The following is a 24,387-nucleotide window of genomic DNA, read 5'->3' on the forward strand; positions in this document are numbered from 1 at the left end:
GAAATAAAGCAGACGGTGGCATGGCAGTTCCAGATTTTTTCCAATATTTTAAGGCTTACACATTAAGACCATTGACAATATGGTTTGATCCCCAGGCATTGGTATCCTGGAGAAAATTGGAAGAAAACATAGTAGCCCCACAGAGACTGAAGGACATAGCACACACTAAACTTCCAATCAAGCACTGTGAGCGGAAATTTGGCCCCATAATTACCCATGCAATCCGGACATGGCGGGAAACACAAAAAAAATATCCTAACCCTCAAAAATGGCATAATCACACTCCCATATTCAATAACAATGCACTCTTAATGGAAAAACGTCCTATAAGATTCCCTATATGGGAAGAGCAAGGCATACACTCATTAGGGGATATTTTTAATAACCAGGGTTTTTGTAGTTATGGAGAAATATGCACAAAGTTTAACCTCACCGAGTCCACATGGCTTTTTTACATACAGTTACGCCTATGTTTGAGGTCTCACGGTGTTCCATTAGACATACCAGTTGAACACCACAGATACCACAAATTCTTCTATGAAAGAGAAACATTGAGAGGTTTTGTATCAGGTTTTTATTATCAATTACTAACGTCCTCGTATGAAACCCTCCAACTAGACACTGTCTGGAGGAGGGATATACCAGACCTGGAAAGTGACTTTGATTGGCAAGAAGCATGGGCAAATGTCCGTCTTACATCAAGGAACCCGGACCATCAACAAATCAATCTTAACTATATTCACAGGACATACTTGACTCCTATAAGACTGAACAGAATGGGCCTGAAACAAGACTCAAAATGCTCCCAATGTACAAATGGAGACGAAGGGACATTTATGCACATGTATTGGGACTGCCCACCAGTTAAGGCATTCTGGAAAGATGTGACCCATCAATTATCAAAACTCGTATCTTGGAATATACCAGTACACCCCTCTGTATTGCTTTGATGTTTTTGAGTTTGCAGTAAATCCACAGCTAAAGAGATTGGTTTTATCGGGTATCACAGTAGCTAAAAAACTGATCGCATCACGCTGGTTTCAACCGGAAAAAATGTGCCGGAAAGTTTGGTCTCTTACATATCTCGATGTGATTTATCAAGAAATATCTACAGCAAGAATTCTGGGTCTCAACGAATCCAAAATGTCAATGTGGTTAGAAGTGGTGGAGAGAATAAAAGCTAGCTTATAATGGTAGTGTCTGGTTAGGAGTGAGGGATAATGGAGGTACTATCCAAGGAGGGGTCCGGGAGGGGGGGGTTCGAGCTGGAGCATATGTGTGTAGGGTTTTAGAAAATAGGTATTAGGGGTATATCCTGTATAAGGCATTTGTATAATTGGTAATTTCGTTGGATATACACTGTATACGGTAAAATATTATTATAGACTTTTTTTTGTTTTCTGTTTCTGTACTTGCATGTAATTTTAGCCACCTTGACTGTTAGTTTCATTATGCATTGTGTGTTGAGTACTGACTTTTAATAATTTTTGTTTTGCAATAATAAAAAAAATAAATAAAAAAAATAATAATAATAACACAAATCAATCAAGTTGCCTAGGATAAGAGTAGAGTAAAATAGAATAAAAATGAAATAAAATACACAGAAACAAATAGAGTAAAAATATACTGAGCATGGGGGAAGGGGGGGGGGGTACAGGTAGTAAAAAACAACACAGCAGTGTAAACAATTTGGTAAATATAATTTAACTATTGAAGGATTTGGGGTGCTTTTTCAATGTATGTGATGTATAGATTGGGGGGGACCACAGCTAAAATGGTAGATCGAAATGTGCATGAAAGACGGTGATAGAACGGTGACCAGTGGATTGAATACACTGCCAGCGAGGGTGTTTTGTTTTGCATTCCTTGGAAGAACACAGATAAGAGCGAGTGTACTGTAGGCCCAGAGCGAGGGAGAGGGGTGACCTCTTTAATGCAACAGTAGAGAAACGTTTTGAAGTGTGTGTAAAGGTTAAACGCGGTTGTCATGACAGCGCGTCGCCCTGACAACCAGAAGAGGGGCGGGGCTATCGTTTCTACGACGAACATCTATAAGTCGAACGGTGTTTCCGGGTGGAGGGCAGACTAGAATCTGACTCAGACTAGAATCTGACCGAGAGCGAGTAGGACTGAGATCACACAGACACTCTCTCCTCTCATTGAGAGGGGGGTGGGGGGGGGGAAGGATGCCATATCATCGTTAGCTTCGGCTACCACGAGGATGGTCTTGGCTAACGAACAGGCCTGACCACTATTGGACTGAATAACAAAAGGACGATAGACGAACACACCGAAAGATCATTAGAATAGACTCTTCAAGGACAATACAATTTGATAACATCTGATAACATCTGATTATGAGGTTCTGTTTATAGCAATAAAACAACGCTTTTCCTCATAAGGTATCTCACGGTGTCGAAGTGTCGAATTCTTACGGAGGTGGAGAATTAGGATGGTTTATGGATTGCACTAACGGGGGAGATAAGGATCTTATCAACCAGTATCGGAGACGTCAGGACCATTAAAAGTACACAACGCAGAGGAATTGGATGGAGAGCCAAGCAGACGAAGACGTGATACTGGCCAGTTTGATCAGGATCTTACACTATCTAACTAAATTAAATATATATTCACAGTATTCACAGTGTCACATAAAGTGCAGTATGCTTCAGGTAGTGTATTGTGTATTAATCCAAGGTCAATGTCTGGCAGCCGTCGCTGCCCCCTGTTTTGGAGCCTGGAGGCCGCTAGTCGCGGCCTCCTGCCACTATTGAGCTGCCGCTCTGTGCTCAGTGATGCAGTGAGGCACAGTGATGCATTGTATAGTCTGATGGCTGTTGGAATCAGTGCTGCATTTGGGTAGTGTGAGCCTAGCACTGAACATGCTCCTCCTGTCAGCCAAGTCTGTGTATCAGGGTTTCCGTTAGAATTTTTTTTGCCGGTCTCAGTGTCCGGTAGATTTCAATCTACCGGTCAAATGAGAGAAATTCCGGTCAGAGTTTATTGAGCTTAAAAACAATTGATAGGCAGGCTATATAAAGAATGACATCCTCAAGGCATGTAGATTTATAATATTTTAACTTAAAACTAGGCTACTTTTGCGTATACAGTCATTATATTCCAAATAAAATAAGTCCCGAGACTCCGTGCTGCTGCTGACTTTAAATCAAATAGGTGTCTGTGGGCAGTCGGCCCGACATTAATAAACAGCAGTCTGTTATAATCACATTTTTATGAGCTAACGAATTCCGTTATATTGGACATTTGTATTAATTATATCAAGCGAAGAACTGAGAAATTTGGCAGAGAGAGACGGCAACATTATCGTGGGTTTGCGTGATGACTAACTCCACCTCCCAACGACTTTCTGCTGGATTTGCGAAAGCATGCAGCTGCAGAGCCACAGAGCAGCGGTGTTTTCAGGTCCGGATGGGGACCGTTCAGCAGCGCCCCCCACCCAACAGCTGAATTGCCAATGGCTGAATTGGAGTACTGCACTGTGCGGGCACGGCTCTGTGTGTTCTGTGGCTCTGCAGCGGCATGCTCTCGCAAATCCACTCCCGCTGACACATCGTTGTCATTATTATACCTGCTTGGTGAAGCAACGATGAAACAAATGTAATGATTGTTTCGTTCATCGCATAGGCTATTTAATTTTAGCCTATTTTAATACAATTCAAATAATCAAATTGTGCTTAGAGGGAATTATTTTCACCGGACATTATGACCGGAGAGATTTAAATATTCGGACTTCAACAGATTTTGCCGGTCAAATACCGGTAATTACCGGCTAACGGAAACCCTGCTGTGTATAGTGGGTGGGTGGGGTTTTCCCTGATGGCCTGGAGCTTAGCAAGGCTCCTCCTCTCCGCCACCCTCGCTAGAGAGTCCAGCTCCACCCCAACCATGCTGCTGGCCTTCCTGACCAGCTTATCCAGCCTGGTTGTGTCCACTGCTCTCAGTCCGCTGCCCCAGCAGGTCACAGCATACAAGAAGGCGCCCACCACCACCGACTCATAGAACATCCTCAACATCCTTGTACAGACATTGAAGGATCTCAGCCTTCTGAGGAAGTAGAGTCGGCTCTGGCCCTTCTTGTATAGTGCCTCTGCATGTTTTGACCCATTCACTTTGTTGTCGATGTGCACACCGAGGTATTTGTACACCTCCACCTAGAGCTGCCGCGATAACCGCATTACCGCGGTATCGCTGTTGCATCACGCCCACCGCAGAGTTGGGCTGAATACCGCATCACCGCTGTCTTTTTTAATAATAATAAAGTAGCGCCCAGACGTTGGACTTGCGGCTCTGCAGATATACCCTACTCGGTTCCAAGCGACCCTATTGGGTAGAAGTGGTACCAGAAAAGTCATGTGAAACATTGCAGACCACTGATTGGTCAGAAGAGAGACGCGTCACACATTGGAGTCTCTGAACAAAAACAGAAAGCCGCCATCTTTACTGCCTCGCTAAGGATGTATTTCATTCAGGATTTGTTTGCGACAGCACCAAGTGTAATAAACAGAAAAGGATGGATTCACTGTGTATTCTGCCTCATTTATTGATGAAACAAAACCGACATCAACCCAATTTACCACCGAGCGGAGAGTTTAGTGTCACAACAAGATCGCTGATGTGTTAAGTTTGTTGTTGTTATTAGCCTAATACTAACGTCAGCAGATATACACGAGAGGTAACGTTAAACCCGGGTTGCTTGGTAGAATAGACACAATGAGGTAACGTTAGCTTTAGCACAATAGACACAACGAGAGTCTGGTTAATGTTGTTATTGATTGATTGATTGATTGAAACTGTGTTAAACTCTGGCTTGCTGCAAGCCCTCGGACATGGCTATGCCCACGGAGCTTTCAGTGTACACAAGCGGCCCCGCCTGCATCCCCACACGGAGACAAACGGAGTAGTACCTGGCTGCAGTGGAAAAGGAACGAAGTACCAGGTACCTAAAGCGGGTCGAGTCGAGTAGGTACTATGCAGTGGAAAAGCGCCATTAGACTAGAGGCAGGCTATATGCTATAAAGAGTAGACTACTAAAAAAAAAAATGCATTCAAATTTTTTTTTCTTTTTTTTTTGTGCGCACTGTGCGCACTGTGCGGTAATAACCGCGGCGGTAGGAAATATTTCGCAAATTTGTGCGGTAAGGAAAATATCAATACCGCGGCAGCTCTACCTCCACCATGTCCACATCAACTCCCCTGATGGAAACGGGGGTCACAGGTGCACTCCTCCTCCTCCCCAGCTCCACAACCAGTTCCTTGGTCTTCGCCACATTTAGCTGCAGGTGGTTTTTATCGCACCATGTGACGAAGTCCACTACTAGTTCCCGGTATTCCCTCTCGTCACCGTCCTTTATACAACCCACTATCGCAGAGTCATCAGAAAACTTCTGAAGGTGGCAGGACTCTGACCGATAGTGAAAGTCGTTGGTGTAGACAGTGAAGAGGAAGGGAGAGAGGACTGTCCCCTGCGGGGCCCCGGTGTTGCTGACCAGTCTGTCTGACACACAGCTCCGTAGGCGCACATACTGTGGTCTGCCCGTCAGATAGTCCACAACCCAGGACACCAGGGGGGCCTCTACTTGCATCGCCTCCAACTTCTCACCCAGTAGCCCAGGCCTTATGGTATCAAAAGCACTGGAGAAGTCAAAGAACATGACTCTCACAGTGCTCCCCGGCTTGTCTAGGTGAGTGTAGGCTCGGTTCAGTAAGTAGATGACAGCATCCTCTACCCCCAGTCGGGGCTGGTAGGCGAACTGGAGTGGGTCTAGGTGGGGTTTGGTCACCGGGCGGAGTTGCTCCAGGACTAACCTCTCCATGGTCTTCATTATGTGAGAGGTTAGAGCCACCGGCCTGTAGTCCTTGGACGTGCTGGGACGCGGGCACTTAGGGACAGGGACCACACAGGAGGTTTTCCACAGTGTCGGGACTCTCTGCAGCCTCAGGCTCACGTTGAATATGAGCTGGAGCACATCACACAGCTGAGAGGCACAGGTTTTGAGTACCTTTGGGCTCACCCCATCAGGACCTGCAGCCTTGCCTGCGTGTAACTTGCTCAGCTGTGTACTCACCTGGTCTGCAGAGAGCCATACTGTGGGGGTCTCAGGTGTTGGGGGGAGGAGCGGGTCTTCAAGCCGCAGGGGGCAGACAGGCTGCACCAGAGATGAGGGGGCGTGGGCAGTTGGGGGGAGGGAGGGGGTTGCAGTTGGGGGGAGGGAGGGGGTTGCTCGAGTTGAAGGGCTGAGAGGTGTGGGGGTGGGCAGGGCAACTGGAGTAGTGTCGGGGGGGGGGGGGCCAGACTGGCCGGGGCTGCTGTATCAAACCTATTGTAAAACAGGTTTAGCTCATTAGCCCGGTCCACATCTCCATCCACTCCCCTTCCCCCTGCCGGTTTAATGCCGGTTATGGTCTGCATTCCAGTCCACACTTGTTTGATATTATTGTTCTCCAGCTGACCTTCCAACTTCCTCCTGTATTTGTCTTTGCCCTCTCTGAGGTTGATTCTCAGACGACCCTGAACTCTTTTAACCTCCTCCCTGTTGCCTGCGTTGAAGGCCCTCTTCTTCTCGTTCAGTAGGGCTTTGATGTCCTTAGTGACCCATGGCTTGTTATTAGGGTAGCAGGTAACAGTCCTAGATGGAACATTGGAGTCCACACAAAAGTTGATGTAGTCTGTGATGCACTCTGTGAGCCCATCAATGTCCTCTCCGTGGGGCTCACAGAGTGCCTGCCAGTCTGTGACCTCAAAGCAGCCCTGTAGTGCCTCTTGAACCTTCTCACAGTTATTTTGGTCGCAGGCTGTCTTCTGACCAGAGGCACATAACAGGGGTTGAGGTGAACCAGGTTGTGGTCCGACCGGCCCAGCTGTGGTAGTGGTGAGGAGCTGTATGCCTCCTTGATGTTGGCATAAAGCAGGTCCAGGGTCCTGTTCTCCCTGGTGTGGCAGCTGACATACTGTGTGAAATTTGGTAGTGATTTATCCAGTTTAATATGGTTAAAATACCCTGAAATGAGGATTAGAGCCTTCGGGTGTTTCGTCTGGAGACGTGCAATTGCGCTGTGGATGACATCACACGGGGCCGTCGGGTTTGCCGAGGGGGGGATGTAAACGGCCATCATGATAACGTGGGGGATTTCTCTTGGCAAATAGTATGGTCTGAGTCCTACAGCTAACATCTCTATATCCGGGTCACAGTGTCGCTCTTTGATCGTAATATGGCTGGGGTTACACCATCTTTTATTAATAAATAAAGCAAGCCCCCCTCCTTTACGCTTGCCGCTCTTGCGGTTGCGATCAAAGCGCACAATCTGAAACCCGTCTATAGAGACATTGCTATCGGGAATATCTGTGTGCAACCATGTCTCAGAGAAACACATAATGCTACACTCACGGTATTCCTTTTGACTGGCGGTAAGCACGGCCAGCTCATCCATCTTATTTGCCAGAGACCTCACATTGCCCATGACGACGAAGGGGAGATATGGTTTAAATCTCCTCCTCTCCCTCCGTGCTTCAGCCCTCTTCTGTCTCGCACGTCGCCCTCTTCCTCGACATCCCCGAAAGCCACCGTTTGTCCTCAGTATCTCCTCCGGGAATATGTTTGATAACTCCGGGTAGGTTAGCTGGCTGCAGCGCGCCGGCTGGTTGCATAGCAACAGCAGCTGATCTCTCGTGTAAACAAACGACGCTCCGGTCAGCTGTCCGCTCGCGAGTTGAAAAAGTCATTCCCCCATCAGCCAGATGGACAAAAACTCTTCTAAAACTATTCTAAACTGCATGTCTAGAAGGGCACGACTTAAATAAATAAGGACTAGTGTCCAGGTAAAAAGAATATGTACAATAAAGACGTAGAACTTGACAAAAAGTACAAAACGGGTAGAGCGATCTGCAGCAGCGGCCGTCTCAGGCGACACATGCGCATAGGACTTATGCGCATGCACTTATGCACGCTATAGAAGCGAGCTGAGAAATCGATTATCTTATTTCCTCAACAGCACACACACACACACACACACACACATATACACATACGGGGCACGCTGTTATCTCAGTGAAAACAGCTCAGATTATCCTAAAACTGGTAACATAGACTCCTTACCTTAGATCCGATGTTTATTCCAATTCCTGATCGCCTTTCCAAATATCGATCGCGTTTATTGATTGATTATTGGCTGCTGTAAATATATATTCCAGGCTGCTTTCCATCTCGCGATCACTTCCCTCTTCATCAGACGGCTCGCCAGCATAGTGGAGCCAGTAGGCTCCCCCCCCACACATCCACCAGTGTAATCGAATTGTGGGGATCCGAGTTTAGGAGAGGAGTGTAGAATTCAATCGCGGGACAATGTGGAGTAAGAGAGACGAGGCAACGAGTCGACGTTCCGATAATAATAGCTTTACTTGAGCATAGTCAAAAGGCACACGTTACAGGGGAAAACAAAACCTCAGAAATGCTGGAAAACATGGACTACAAATACGGGAAGGTACTGACACAGGAGATACGGAGATACACACAGTACGGAAGGGTACTGACGGGAAAACAACAAACAATGACGCAACACTGGAAGACAGGGGCGGGGAGAATATATACAGGTACTAATTAGACAAAAAGGAACAGCTGGGGGCTGACAGGCAGGACACATGAATACAAGGGAAGGAGACTAGACACTGAACTAACAGGCAGGAATAAACATTGTAACAGAACAACACAGGGAATACAAGGGAGACTAGAACATCTGGACTAATGGGAGATACACAGGGAGCAAGACAGACAACAGACTTGACAATATGTGTACACAAAAGTCCATACGAAAGGCGGCGGCCTGTAGCACCGCGAACAGACCACCCGGGGGCGCCAGAGGACTGTCCAGAAAGTTCAGATCCTTCAGATCCTGACACGAATGGGCTGCAGTTACACAGGGATAGACGATAGTGTGCGGTATTTTCCCATCGGAGCTCCTAGAGGGGCTGCTGTACCAACGGGAGACTCGGTTGATGAAATATGAATTCAGATCGCTAAAAAAAAGTAGTGCCTCCCCTGCTCACTAGCGTATTTTACATCTTGAGCAATAATATTTGCGTCTTGTTCTAGCAGCGTTCTGTGATATCATCATCTGTCATATCAAGGGCACGCGGATGTCGGTGTCTACTGCGCATGGGTGTTGGGCGTGAACGGCTCCGTATCTGGCTTGCGCATATTACATGGCACTGTTGCAGGGGAGTTTTCAAAATGAAAACCCCCTTTGAGCGTTGTCGCTAGGAAAACGAAATTGCCTGCCAAAACGGCGTTGCCTTTTAACTTGGACATGCAAACGAAATTATTCGAAAATGAAACGTAAGTGTAACCATGGCCTAACACCAGATAATTCTACAACACCGGCAGCCTTATCTACAAACTATAACTCAGCACCAGACATCCTCCCATTCCTAACGGCAACCAACAACTCCTCCCTCAACCCTAAAACAAGCCAGAGTCACACCGCTCATAAAAAAAACAACCATGAACCCCACCGTCATAGACAACTATCGTCCTGTCTCTCTTCTCTCCTTCCTTTCTAAATCACTTGAACGTGCTGTATCCAACCAATTTAATGATTACCTCTTACAGAATGACCTACTAGACCCTAATCAGTCAGGCTTCAGGACGGGTCACTCCACAGAGACGGCCCTCATAGCGGTCACAGAGGCTCTTCACTTAGCAAAAGCAAGCAGGAATGGGAGTGGCTGGCTCTGCGCTGACATGGCTGACATCCTACCTCGACGACCGCTCCTACCAAGTATCGGTCCTTGGACCCCTCATCTTCTCCCTCTACACCAAATCTCTGGGTAACATTATCACGTCTCATGCCTTCTCGTATCATTGCTATGCAGATGATACTCAACTTTTCCTCTCTTTTCCCCCCTCAGATATCCATGTCTGTCCGACATCTCCACCTGGATGACGACCACCCACCTCAAACTGAACCTAAGCAAAACAGAATTGCTTCACCTGTCGGCCAAATCCTCCCCACTGACCAACCTTTCCATCACAGTGGAAAATGTAGCCATGGCCTCGTCCCCGACCGCCAAGAACCTTGATGTAGTCCTTGACGATCGGCTGAACTAGTCCGCTCACATCACCGCAACGACCAGAACCTGCAGATTCCTCCTGAGCAATGTCAGAAGGATCCACCCCTTCCTGACAAAAGAAGCCACTCAACTCATCCAATCAACAGTCATGTCTCTCCTCGACTACTGCTATGCACTGTTCGCTGGTCTACTGACCACCGCCACTCATGTCTCTTCCACTCATCCAGAACGCAGCCGGGCATCTGATCTCCAACCTACCGAAGTCAGCTCATGTTACCCCACTTCTTAGGGACCTGCACTGGCTCCCCATCACCACACGAATCCGCTTCAAGGTCCTCGACCTGGCATATCGTGCGGTGAAGAGAATGGCCCCCTGCAGGCCCAGATGGGATAACAGGACGAATACTTAAGTCCTGTGCAAATCAGCTGGCCCCAGTATTTACATCCATATTCAATCTATCCCTGACGCTTGTATCCTTTCGGCAAGATACCCTCCCTTCCGCGTTGCTCTGATTGGCCAGCGATCTTCTACGCTCGTTTCGCCCCTACGCCGGTAACGCGCGTGTCACACTCCCAGGTCAGATCAAACCTGGGAGAATCAACACCACAGACTTGATGTGAACAGTGGTCTCCTACCTGGTCTCCTACCTCCCTCTAGTGGTCACCATCAGATGGGCCAGATGAGGCAAGCCACCATTTTGTGTTTCTTTAAAATAGTTGAGTTAATTGCTTCATGTATGTTGTCCTGGGCTTTTCCTTTCCTTGTTTAATTGTCATCCCCTTGTCTGGTTGTTGTTTGTGATATTGCCTTTGTTGTTGTTGTGTATTGATTTTGTCTAGTTGGTGTTTAATTGTTTCTGTGTTTTTGGACTGGCCGTGCCAGGTGTTGTCTATTGTAATTAGTCTAGTATTTAAGTATGTGTCCTTCCTCTGTTCTGTGTGGCGATATACCTCCAGTTTCCCCCCGTTCCTGTCCACGTCGTGTTGCACTGTTTTCTTTCTAAGTAAGTGTTAGTGTTTTGTTGTTCCTGTTTATTTTCCGTATTCTCAAGTTCACTATTTCACTAGTGCCAGCTCGGCTGTGCCGTTTATGTTTATTTTTGTAACGTGCCGTCGTCATCGAGTAAAGTCTGTATACACGTTATCCTGCCGTCTCTGCCTCCACCATTCCTGTCCGCAAACTGAGTTCTCATCGCCTTCCCTCACTACCCTATCGTAACAGCGCGCATGCGCATTTTGACGCAGGTTTTAATAGGTTTTGCCGCCGCGGCGGTAGATAATAATAATAATACTTAGAATAATAATACTTAGACAAACGCACGCAATTGGCACAAGTGTAAATTATGCATTCGTCACTCAGTTTTAACATCGACGCACTTAGCTCAACTAGGTTTTAATAGGTTTTGCCGCCGCGGCGGTAAATAATAATAATAATAATACTTACGGCACAAGTGTAAATTATGCATTCGTCACTCAGTTTTAACATCGACGCACATAGCTCAACTAGGTTTTAATAGGTTTTGCCGCCGCGGCGGTAGATAATAATAATAATAATAATAATACTTAGAATAATAATACTTAGACAAACGCACACACGTAAGGGGCTACTCTCTATATTGACGTGATTCCATCAACATATATGCCAATATTTAGATCACAGGCTGGTCATGCATAATCTCGCCCACCAGGCTGTAAAAATCATCAACTTATTGCCATCATGGACCAATAACAGAACAGATTGACAGGTGGTGACAAAGCACAAGACTGGGCATTTATTTTAAAAACCTTTGGCGTGGCTGAATTGGCTGAATAGCAGTGATCGTCCATCTTAGTTAGTTAGGCATTGGAGTATATAGCACGGCGTATATTGATGCAGGTAGGTATTATCTGATGCAGCTAGGTATTATCATGCTAATATGGCGTGTTCTGCGATACCCGCTTATTTTGATTAACCTGCGTGTGTGCGAGTGTTGCTAATATGGCGTGTTCTGCGATACCCATTTATTATTATTAACCTGCGTGGGGGCTTGCCTGAGGGGTTATTATTATTAACCTGCGTGGGGGCTTTCCTGAGGGGCATATCGCGGCTCATGCGCATGCGCGCTCGCACAGGCTTAGGGGGGAGCTTATCGCGGCTCATGCGCGTGCACGCTCGCGCAGGCGTAGGGGGCGAAACGAGCGTAGATCGCTGGCCAATCAGAGCAACGCGGAAGGGAGGGTATCTTGCCGAAAGGATACAAGCATCCCTGACTGAGTCCGTGGTCCCTGCCTGCTTCAAAATGTCCACTATAATCCCCTGTGCCAAAAAACTCCTCTCCAGCAAGCCTAAATGACTACAGACCGGTGGCACTCACCTCTGTGGTCATGAAATGCTTTGAGAGGTTGGTCAAGGACCACATCTGTGCCTCTCTCCCTAGTAACATGGACCCACTGCAGTTCGCATATAGGACAAACAGGTCCACTGACGATGCAGTCTCCCAAGTACTACACAACACACTATCTCACCTTGACAGTCAGAAAGGGGGCTATGTGAGATTGCTGTTCATTGACTATAGTTCAGCTTTCAACACCATAGTCCCCACCAGACTGGTTGACAAGCTGATCGATCTGGGTCTGAGCTCCGCCATGAGCGCCTGGATCCTGGACTTTCTAAGTGACAGGCCCCAGGCGGTCAGGGTGGGGGGTCATACCTCCAGCAAAATCACCCTGAGTATCAGGTCCCCCCAGGGCTGCGTTCTGAGCCCCCTGCTGTATTCACTGTACACACATGACTGTGTGGCCAGGTTCAGCTCCAACTCCATAGTGAAGTTTGCGGACCACAACGTGGTGGTGGGGCTGATCTCTAACAATGACGAGAAGGCCTATCGGGAGGAGGTTGATGAACTGGGAGTCCACATCACAGAGGACCTGACATGGTCAACACACAATCACACATAGATTCTGTGGTGAAAAAGGCGAAAACAGCACCTCTATCCCCTGAGACAGCTAAGGAAGTTCAGAGTATCGGGGAAGATACTCCACTCCTTCTATTCCGGGGCTGTAGAGAGCATTCTGACTGGAAACATCACTGCCTGGTTTGGAAACAGCACGGCACAGGACAGGAAGGCACTCCAGAGAGTGGTGCGCTCAGCAGAGCGTACTACGGGTATTGCACTACCACCCCTGCAGGACTTATATAACAGGAGGTGCAAATCCAGAGCCTGCAGAATAATGAAAGACCCCCACCACCCCAACAACAGCTTGTTCAAGCTGCTGCGGTCAGGCAAGCACCTACAGTCACACGCTGCAAGAACAGAGAGACTCCGGCTCAGCTTCTTCCCCCAGGCCATCAGAACACTGAACACTGATCTCTCCACTCACAAGTACACATGAGCACACACACACACACACACACGCACACACACACACACACACACACACACACACACACATACACACAGCAACCGCTAAAACAATCACTTTAAACAAAATGTCACTTTAAAAATAGAAAGTCACTTTAAAGGAAGGAGGTTCTGTATAGTTTAGATACATTAAGAGTTAAAATAGTCAATTGTATATAGGAACCAGTTTCTCAGGAACTTAGCATGTCTTTTTTTACCATGCATATCTTGTGTCTCACCTATTTAATTTTTTTCTATGCCTATTTTTATTATTGTATTTTGCACAATCAATGCGGGCATGACTACCCGCATTTCACTGTATGCCCTGGTATGTATGTGACAAATAAACCTCTTGATTCTTGATTCTGTCTACCTCCGGTCAATGGTCTCTAACTACACACCCTCAAGACCCCTCCAGCCACATAAATGTTCCAATCACAGTAGAGTTTCCTGTGGTCACGCGACTGGAAACTGATCAGCGTCACTGTCTGAGTCAGACAATAGTACAATACAGCCATGTCGAAGCCCATTCATTTTTATTTTGCGCGAAAGATACCGGAGAATGAGAAGTCAGGCGAGGCAGCTCATGTTACAGAGGTGATAGTTAACGTTAACGTTAACCAAGATACTGACACTAGCCAGCATGCTAGCGAAGTTGGCCAAGCTAGCGAGGCTACACCCACTGTAGCACCCAATGTAGCCACTGTAGCTAGCGAAGCTACACCCACTGGAGCCGGAGGGAAGACATACAAATTTAACGTGAATTGGCTAAACATTTTCCCATGGCTAGAGTTCGAAAACAATGTCATGTTTTGTAAATATTGCAAAGTAGGATCGATGCATTGCGATGCATTGTTACACCCCTACAACTGGCCCACTGTGTATGTGTGTACAGCTAACTTGGCTAGCGTTATCAACCGCAGAGGTGGGCAATAGGGCCCAGCTGCAGCGCCGGACGGCCAGAGTGCAAGCGGTGTGGCAATAGGGTCTAGCTGCAGCGCCGGACTGCCAGAGTGCAAGCGGTGTGATGTCACTGCCTTTCTTATTAGGCCTAGTTGTTGGCTACAACTTTGCCACAGTAGGCATTAATCACTTAATTAATAGTTCAAATGTCTGTGTCCCATTCCCGTTTGCACACGCAGATGATATACACACACGCACACAGTGGGCCAGTGACTTTGGTGGTATGTGCTATTGCACAGATGTGTGTCCCGTTCCCATTTGCACATGCACGCACAGTACACATACACATTTATTTTTGAAAAAAAAAAAAAACTCTGTTACTTGAAATATTTTCACTGTGCTCCTAAATATTTTTGGGTGCTCCTAAATTTCTTTGTGTGCTCCTAAATTTTTTCATTTAGGAGCACCTGTGCCCCTAGTGAAAAAGGTTAGCGTAGAGCCCTGCTTAAGACATTCAGTTATTATGGATTATAGTGTGTCATAATGGTGTATCAGCCATTTCAAAGCTCACATAACAGGATTAGAGCATTATGTCTCTTCATTAAGCATATTAGAAATCGATCCTTTATGGATGTGAGTTAGTCTGTGTTTACTGATGTAATAATCTCACTTGTAGTACATAATGATTATGGATATAATTGTAATACTTAATAGATGCCTGCCTCAAAGACCCTGTGAAATGACATTCAGATTGAGTGTCTTGTGGAACCGGATAAGGAGCTAGTAGTTTGTACCATAGATATATAAACACTAGATGGCTCAAGGCAGAGTCTCCAGCGTAGTTCATCTAGCTTGAGTGTACTGCTTTAACTCATTCAGCGCCAAACGCGTAATATTACGTGTTTCCTCGCCAGCGCTTATAATACGTTATGTAAGGGATAATGTATAGCTACGAGGTCATTGTCGCAAAATAATTGACCGACACGTAGTTTAAAATACCGAGCCGCTTCGGCGAGGTGTTTTAAACATCAGTGAAGGTCAATTATTTTGCGACAATGACCGAGTAAAGCTATACATTATCCCGCTTATTACATGGCTAACTTACTAACAATATACCTAATTCATTTGACAAATCGCAGTTGTTCTGTGGCTCTGTCAGCCCAAATAAAGTGATTATTATTATCGCGGGCAGCCTCTGTTCTGGCTCCGCTGTAATCTACACACACTCCGCTGTCAGTGCAGCCGCGGCAGTGTGTCTGATTTGCTGCACTGATGTGGGCTTGATTGCCAACAGCTGCGCACATCGGTCATTATTGTCCCACTGCGGTCATTATTGAAAAATAATGACCGCTGTCGGGGGGCTATTGACCAATCACAAGCAAGCATTTTGGCGAATGTGAAAACGCCATGTAATAAATAGTAATAATACGTTTTTAAATCCTTTGATCTTTTTCCTCTGATCCCCGTTCTAAATCATCATCCGGATCATTCTAGCCGTCCCTGGCTCGTTTGCCTACGTTGGAATTGCAATGCCGATCAAATATCACCAGGTGGCAGTATCGCCTACCTTTGAACTGGAATGGCTTGGTTTGGATACACGTTTTCCTTTTTTTTGTAAGGGCTCCTCCTCCTGCTTGAACAGATATTCACAGCGATCTCCTCGAAATTCCGTTGCCGAAGCATATTTCCCATCGAAACGTGTATAGACCCCCCCCCCCCCCCCTTGATGATTTTGTAAAGGTACATGTGAATTGATTTGGGAGTATTTGGGGTTTCAGGGGATCAACCAGAACGGTTTGGGCTTATTGCATATAACGCGTTTTATCTCGCAATCTATGGAAAAAGACTGGATTATCTTGGAAATGCGCAATGTTTAGCGTGTAATAAACTACAAACTACAGTGTGTAGAAACAAAAAAAATTTTCCATGTTGGACTACAAGTAGTGTCTGTCAAATGAGCCACACCATTGTCTCTACAGCTATAATACAGAACACACACAGCTCTGCAACCATCGTTAAACACCATGAAAATTACCATTTTAAACTGGCCTGAAGCGGCAGAGATGGGGACAGTTTATGGCACTGAATGAGTTAAGGTGATGATCTGCACAAACAAAAATACTCTTAACTCGCTGAAATCTTGACAGATTTACAAACGGTTTGGTTTATTACAAACGTTATTAACTCTTTCAGCACCAGCGTGTATCCCCATCCCTGTTGTCAATGGGCCACACTTATAGGCATTTTCACGGTGCGTCACGATGCTTGCAGAGCTATATCTATATTCTATATTCTAGCTATGGAGACAATACTATGGCTCATTTGACAGTCACTAATTCTCGTCCAACATGTAAAAAAGAGTAAATTTTTTCATGTATACGTTCGCGTGTTATCCGGTGGTGAATATTGTATAGTTTCAGAGTGATCCAGGCTAATTCCTGGAAGCTGAGTTATGGAGCGCTATGTGCATTTTGCAAAAGTTGTTCGTGTTGCTCGCCTGGACACGATACTATTTCCAAATCAAAGGTATATAATAGGTATTATGTTTCATCATGAAGGCATCAAAGGGGGAGGGGGGGGGGGGGGGGGCGTTTTGTGATGCTCTGATCGTCAGCAACGGCATAAGCTTTGGAGTATGTTACATATGATCGTTGCGATTGATGTGAAATCATTGTAGGATCAAAGTAGGATTGATGTCATATAGTCCTTACCTTTGCTAGGAGGTATTCCAAAATGAATATTCCAATTGTCTGATCGTGATTTCCAGTATTGATGTCCATCCTGTCCCTGACATGAAATGGGACAAACTATGAATCAAGTGTGCTGGATGCGTTCCAAGTGGCTTGAATGAAGCCTTTCACTTGCCCGGGTACTTTTCTCGGGTTTTGGCGCTCAACCGTTGGCGAGATAACCCGACTTTTTATGTGATTGGCGCTGATTGAGTTAACGTGGCTATGATTCTTGCTTGGAATAAATTTTTTTATAATATATAATATATTTATAGCTCCAGGGCTCTTTGGTAGGGGAATTCACTGGTAGGGGGCCCATTGATGCTGAGACGCATACAAGCGGCCAGATGGTCTCCCTGCAGCCTTTTCCTCAGGTCAGTCTTTTACATTAAGCACCCCCCAAAGCCCAATATATATATATTAGAGCTGGGCGTTAACGCCGGATTGTTATCGCGCGATAATACAATTGACGCCGTTAATCTATTTCTCAAACTTGGGTCTCCTCTCCTCTCTCTGTCTGCACGAGAAGCGAGCCGCTCACTCACTCACACATACACATACGGGTACTTAAGGGCGGGGCCTATCTGTGGCTCAGTGTTGAAGCGCTGAGGACACAGACCGAGCTCTGCGCTCATTATTATTATTATCATGGCGGAGAGAACAAAACGAAAGTCTACACTTTACGAAAGTCGATGCCGACAACGCACGTTGCCACAAGTGCAATAAAACATTTGCAAGTATGGGTGGCAATACAAGCAATTTGTCAAAACATCTGTTGTCAAAACATAACATTAGTCTGGAGAAATTCGCCGTTTTCGACTGCTTTGCTCGCAGTGTTCCATCTCCATGCACGTCCACTGCAGGTAAGCCAAGATAATACGGAGTTAGCTAGGCTAATAACGAATTATTACGAATAGGCTAATAAATAAAATATAATTGTTTTGCTACAAATTATATTTGAAAGATGACAGCCCACGCCTCCTCCCTCTCCCTCCACCACCGAATACAGGCGTCCCAGCCAAGCCAAGTCCCTTCACCCTAGCAGCTAGGAAGGATGACAGAGGTAGGGGGGGGGAGTGTCATCACAGGGCTGTGACCCAGTTTGTTGTCAAAGGCCTGCACCCCTTCTCTACAGTGGAGTCCAAGGGCTTTAGGTAACAACTAATCATTCAGTGTATATCTTTTTTTTTATCTTACATTTGTTGTTTATTATAAAAAGTCTATAATTCAGACACATTTAAAACATTGTTGCTGCTGTTGCTGAAGAAATTATATTTATTTATTATATTTATTTATAAAGTTATATAAAAGAACATTGCTGCTGCTGTTGCTGAAGAAATAATATTTATTTATAAAGTTATAAATAATAAAGCAATGTCGATAAAGTACCGAACCGCTAAGCAGTATCGATAAGAGTAGTAGTATCGATAAAATCCTAACGATACTAGAGATGTTCCGATACCATTTTTTCCTTCCCGATCCGATTCCGATACCTAAGCTTTGGGTATCAGCCGATACCGATACTGATCCAATACCAGTGCATACATTAAAAAAAAAATTATATAAATTATAAAAAAAAAAATGTATACAGCTACTGTTTTATATATACTGTTTTTTAGTAATAACTATAAAGTAATGGTATTTATTCAACAACAGGTGATTGTATAGATTAGTATTAGTATCAGTAATTGAAAACTATCTCAATGAGTTCACCCACGGAAAGGTTGTTGGCACATTAGTTCCACACGGACATTATTCGTTGCTGCACTTGCTTCCACAAGGCTCCGTTTAAGTAGCAGAGGCTCTGTTGGGATTTTTGCACAATAAATATTCAACATTCTCTTTTGAGACTCCGCCTCAGACTCTTATCATTTGGCACTAAAAGCTAAACATTGTCACCGATATGGCTGTCCGCAACATGTCATTAATTGTGTACGCGAGGTGGTCAATCAGTGACGACCAGTGTTGGGCAAGTTACTTTTAAAAAGTAACTAGTTACAGTTACTAGTTACTTCTTCAAAAAAGTAACTAAATTACTTATTCAGTTACAAATTATAAAAGTAACTAGTTACTTCAGAAAGAAAGAATTTTTTTTTTTTTACATAAACAACATACACAAATCTAAACTATTTTAATGTTGCTGTGGGACAAAGTGAGACTAGCCTCCAATCAAATGCCATGTATGTAGATATTATAATTACTATGTTTATATAGTGGATCATACAAATACAATAGATGTTTTGGAACTTTTGATATGTATTGCCCCTCAACAGGCCACAACTGGGCAACATTAAATTATGCTTGTTAAGCACTATACCAAAAATAAATAACAAATATATACTGATTGATTGAACATTTTAATTAACAGATTGCAGAATGGGTACAGCAGTACGGCTCAATACACACAATTGTTAAGGGGATGCAGATCAGAGAAAGACTTTCATCTTGTTTACATCAGGGTCCCTCATTTTCAATTCATGACATTTATGACATACACAACATACAGATATAAGAATCTAATCGAATCATTCTAAACCAGGGGTCTCAAACTCAATTTACCTGGGGGCCGCTGGAGGTAGAGTCTGGGTGAGGCTGGGCCGCATCAAATATTCCACAAAAAAAGGGTTTAAAGTATTCCAAAAAAAAGTACAACTGATCCAATCTTCTCACAAACAAACTCACTAAAACCTCACAAACACCAGCAACTGAGCATTCTCAGTGGTGTCAGTGGACTCATCCACAGCTATGGAAATGCATGTGCATTTTTTTAACAATAATTCTGCTTGCAGCTTGATATGATTTCATTCCATTTATTTTTGTGGTTCTTAGCACTGAATTCTGAGGAAAGGCTGCATCAAAATAACTGTGTTTTGTTTCATAGTGGCGTTTCAAATTGCCACTCTTCACAAGAGCTACCGTTTCTTGGTGCTGGGAGGATGCACGCATATTTTTTAGTCCATGCACCCAGGCCTGTACACTGCGATGATATGATCGCAAATTGCCCCCTAATTTGGTCCGTGCGAGTTTAAAATAATATCTGGGGGCAAGCTTGCGAGTGGTGATTTCAACCCTTCATTCGCATTTCACTCCTAAATTAATCCATACAAATTGTAGTAAAACATTAGCCTACAACCAGGGCTGTACAGTGCAATATAATGTTGCGGTTGTAATTTCATTAGACAGACCAGCGCGGACCTTTAATAACATGCAATTTAATTGACACGAGCAATGAGCTAACGGTAGCTTCTAACCAAGGTCTCCATTAGGATTATGCTAAGCTAACTAGCGATCTCTGCTAACCCTGGAAAACGGTCAAAGCGGACTCCACAAGACTAGTTCCATTCGTGAGGAAAGGGGGTGGGTTATATTGACAACGCTTGACAACAGAAGTTTAAACATAACTTCATATTTATTGGTTATTCGTTTCTGTATATCATTCAATTCCCATCTCCGTGTGTCTCCATCTCTTCCTGTTTACATTCGAGTGTGACGTCATCACCTACGGCAGCTTAGACGATCAAAACCCGAAGGGAGGCGCTCTCTCTCTCTCTCTCTCTCTCTCTCTCTCTCTCTCTCTCTCTCTCTCTCTCTCTCTCTCTCTCTCTCTCTACATTCAATGATTTAAAGTAGCCAAATGTTACACACAGTATAAATACTAACTGGATAGTTGATGATATAAACATTTAATTTCATTATCTGAAATATTCTAAAATCATTAAGTCTGTGTGATTATTATTTTCTCACAGTAGTGTGTGTATATATATATATATATATATATATATATATATATATATATATATATATGTGTGTGTGTGTATATATGTGTGTGTGTGTGTTTGGCTAAAGTGGATAGAAAACACAGTACTGTGTAAAAGGCACCCAAGAGTTTTTATATAAATTGTCTTAGATGTAAATAATCTTTTTTATTAGTGTGTCAGTAGACTACTCTTAGTACATTTTCATTAAATTATTTTTTAAAGCATCTTCATGGTTTAATAATGCAAACATATGTTGCAGGGACTTATTATAATCATCATATTGGCGTGACTGTATGCATCAAAGGGTTCAATCAAGCATTTTTAAGTGCTTTAGAGGAAATGTCAAAATATTGCGATATCATTTAGAGGCCATATCGCCCAGCCCTACTATAATGGTAAAATAGTTATTAAAAAATGTGCCCCTAAAAAATATTCTTTGCCCCTAAATTTCTCATTTAGGGGCAAGTGTGCCCCTAGTGAAAAAGCTTAGCGTACAGCCCTGCATGCACCATTGAATTGCAGCGATTTTCACTGTTGACTTTTCTTTTACTTTCTTTGAACATGCCACATTTTTCTACTAACTGCCTGCTGGCGAAACTAGGCTACTAGCTACATTTATCTCACAGGGATACAACTGGGAATGAGGTTACTAGCTACAGTACCTGCAGATTAGACTACCTGTCGATGCGCTGTCAACTCGCTCTGACTGGGACCCGCTGAAAGACAACATGCATTCCGTGAAGACCCGCCCTACTCTGCTCTGGTTCGCAGACTGTGGGTGGGGGGGAGACACGCTGACGGGATGCTGAATGTGATTGGACCAGAGTAGACAGACACAGACAGTGGAGCAGTGCTTGCAGAGGAGATGAGTGGAGAATTTGCGCACTAAACAAGGAAGAACATATTGCCCCTCAGCGCAGATATCTGTCTGATGAAAGAAACAGGTTCATTCATAGTAACTCGCCGCATTTATTTGCAGTAACGGTAACGGCGTTATTGAGATTGGAAGAGTAATCCGTTAGATTACTCGTTACTGAAAAAACTAACGCCGTTAGTAACGTCATTACTTATAGCGCCGTTATTCCCATCACTGGTGACAACGTTATCGTGAGCTAGGTTAGCTAGCATGAGCTACCGGTAGATGGAAAGACTAACGTTACTGGTGAAAATGTGATTTAACTTGGAATACTCCTTTGCCAACTTGCTGTACTTTGCTTGCAGGTCTGCAGCCATTATTGCTGGATTATGAATAGCCCCAACTTTAGCCAAGGTAACGTTAAAGCTAAAACTTTAACGTTAGTTAACGCTAGCTTTCGGTTAGCTGTTCAATGCTAATAACACCACCAAGCGAACCCATCAGAGCTCCCAGTCAACAGCGCTCTGTCGGGACGATGGCATTTGCTGCTGTTAAAATGACAAATGGCATTGACACTTTAATTCACGGTCGGTTAAAAACACGTTTGTTTTATAATGCTCACTCAGCAGACCGCAGTGTTGTTGATAAATTACGTCATATGGTATCGGAGCGCAGAATTAGAGGGTACTCGCCGATACCGATACCAGCATTTTAGGCAGTATCGGCGGCATTTCCGATACTGGTATCGGAACAACTCTAAACCATACCCATCCCTAGGTAGAACACACATATTTTGTATGCGTTCGGCAGACTTCAAATGAGCCATTTTAATCTAGATTAATAATTTTTTTTAACTATGCCCACCTCTAATATATATATATATATATATATTATATATATATATATATATATATATTTATAATTTTTGTTTAAAAAAATTAAATAAACATTTTATAGTCTAATAATAATAATATAATAATAATGCAGGACCTGTTCAGAGGTCTTTAATTGGCATGCAATTATCCTCAATGTTTAGCGGTTAGCACACACGGTTAGCACACACGCATGCATTGTCTTTGTAGGATCGCCAATGCGATTCGTCTCTGCAATTAACCCATCCCGTCGTCCTTCCCCCCAAGGGCAGCCGGGAGCAGACAGGCGTCGGCGAGGGCCACGCCCGGGGACCAATCCAAGTGCTCCTGCCCGTCTACGTCAGAGACGCCACAGCGTTAGCGATCTGTTGTTGTGCATGTTTATCTTATCGGGGGGGAAACCCTTGCGAGCACGGGGAGAACATGCAAACTCCACACAGAAAGGCCTGGGAGATACCCCACCTGGGTACCTGGCATCATGGAAACCTGGGCCCTCATTCATCAACGTGTTCTACGCACAGATCTGTGCTTACCCTGTGCGTACGATCATTTCTAAGCAAAGAGTGGGATTCATCAATTTCGATTTGAACTTGACTCCGTGCTTACATCTACGCACAGGTCAGACCAGGCGTACCTGGCGCCCAGTGGTAGAATATATTATTACAACAAGGAAATGAGCTTCTGTGCATAATAACACTGGCATGTTCTGTACGAACCGTAGTTCATTATAGTTCATTGTAAAATAGCAACAGTAGTGTAATTATGGTCAAAACCCTATAAATAGCATTTGGAATAATAGATCTTTCTCTCAGAATGAATGCAGCATGGTTTATATAGCGTTATCGGAATATACGGGGTGTAGGCTACTGACTGACTGCGCTCCGCGTAGCTTGATTGATTGATTGATTGGAAAGTTTATTAACAGATTGCAGAATGGGTACAGTACAGTACAGCTCAGTACATACAATTGTTAATTGGGGATGCAGACCAACTTTCGTCTTGTTTACATCAGGGTCCCCCATTTTCAATTCATCATAAATCATAAAGCTCAACTCGTTATTATTTTGCGCAGACCGCAGAAACACGGGAACGTCTTGATTATATTTAAAAGGCTTTACGTTAAACGAAACAAGTGGAATTTCAAAGCTGTAAGCAGAATACAAGTCATATGAATATAGTGTTCTTCCCCCTTTTTACTGTATAAGAAAGAATAGAAAACGCATTGCAATGACACCATAGTGGACAGACTATGTATATGATGGGATTCAAGTTCGCGTTTTTGTTGATCATAGGCATGCTGTCAGAGTATGATATCTTCAAACATTCTAGAACATTTGTCATCACAGATCATGTCCTAATAGAACATAGGCTATGGCATGGATCGTGATATTGTGTGGACTGTAATTATTACTGTACCGGTACCACCCATTGTGACAACAGCCTTGTGAGTCCCGCACACAAACATGATGGAATTCAAGTTCATGTATTGAAAGGCAGGCTACATCATACATGCAGTGAGATTCATTGTTCTTGTATATGATCTCTATTATTGTTTATATAGGCTACCCAATACTGACATCAAAATAGATTGTAGTATGCCTCTAGAAATCATATGCAGCAGGTAGAAAATTTACGGGAGATCCATCGCGATTTGGAATAAAATTGAGGAGAACTTTAATCCCTGGCCCTGGGTATTAATCAAACAACACGGGAAAAGGCAGTCATATTCCAGCGCGGTCTTTATTAGCCGACAACAAAATAGATGCCTCTAAAAATCATATAGCCAATCGAACACAACTAATAAA

This window comes from Notolepis coatsorum (genome assembly GCF_963971535.1).
Source record: "Notolepis coatsorum genome assembly, chromosome: 10".
NCBI classification, from domain to species: domain Eukaryota; kingdom Metazoa; phylum Chordata; class Actinopteri; order Aulopiformes; family Paralepididae; genus Notolepis; species Notolepis coatsorum.